We start from the raw sequence: 1,094 nt of genomic DNA, 5'->3' as shown, positions 1-1,094 counted from the left end.
TCAACATGCACTACTTTGTTGCAGGAACAAATTTACAATATGGGTTAGGTGATTAGGTGAGTACCTAATCACCTAAAATCTCCTAAAACTAAGATGGGACACCACATCGTTGAGCCACTCCTTGAAACAAAGTGGGGATTCAGGTTCTCCATTCTCCCAAAATAACCTGTTAAGTATAAACCACACAAGACATTAAAGCTTATGTTCTTTTCTTTTCAATTTTGGGGGCCATCAAGGCTGGATTACCAACCGGGCAACTGCCTTTTTGGCATACTTCAGGGGTCCTGAAAGTTCCAGGCTTATTGTGTATATACATAGAGGGACACTGTAAATTAACCACTGAACACTCGGTGAACCTGTGTTTCTCACTCATCTCAATCCATCTCCTTCATAGTTGTTGACTCCACTCAGGGCAGAGTGAGGTAGTGGGGTTGAAAGCCCTAAGAGACCATTTCTTAATATGTTACAGAGAAATCTTCAGTCTTTGCCAAAGGTTGTTAGAGCTGATGGCCACATTACTGTGGAGAGGAAACCATGGATGGCTGAAACACTGGCTAAAACTTTAGATGCCCATTTCTGCAAGCAAAAAAAATAATAATAAAAGGTTATGACTAAAAAATATAAATACTAATTGTAATATTAAATAATATTAGATAAATCAAAATAATGACTGAAGCTAGGCTTTAACATTTTATGAGTGAATTTTAAGGTATAGGCCTTTAAGGCAACTAGAGTGTAGGATCCAAATAGTCTTTGACTGAATATCCCATGCTGTGACCTTTTAACAGTATTCTGCCACCTTTACAGTGGTAAAAAGTAAATAAGTAGCCTATACTGAACTTAAGTGTAATTTTCAGATACTTTCCTTGAGTATTTTCATTTCCATCTGCTAGTTTATACTTCTAGCCTAATCCACTACAATTAAGATGTGTTTTAGTATCTAAAATAATTCGATTTAGCCCCACCTTTAATATCTGCAACATTAAAAGTGAAGCAGCTACACATTAATGAGTAATGAATAATTATCATTATAACCCAAAAATGATATACTCCTTAAATGTCCCATTTTGCATTACTAGTAGCCCACTTGTGCT

Source organism: Micropterus salmoides, unplaced genomic scaffold (genome assembly GCF_014851395.1).
Source record: "Micropterus salmoides isolate LMB-PRFRI ecotype aquatic unplaced genomic scaffold, ASM1485139v1 Ms_hic_scaffold_22, whole genome shotgun sequence".
In the NCBI taxonomy this organism is placed as follows: domain Eukaryota; kingdom Metazoa; phylum Chordata; class Actinopteri; order Centrarchiformes; family Centrarchidae; genus Micropterus; species Micropterus salmoides.
The sequence above is the reverse complement of the archived record's forward strand: the minus strand, read 5'-3'. Positions refer to the sequence as shown.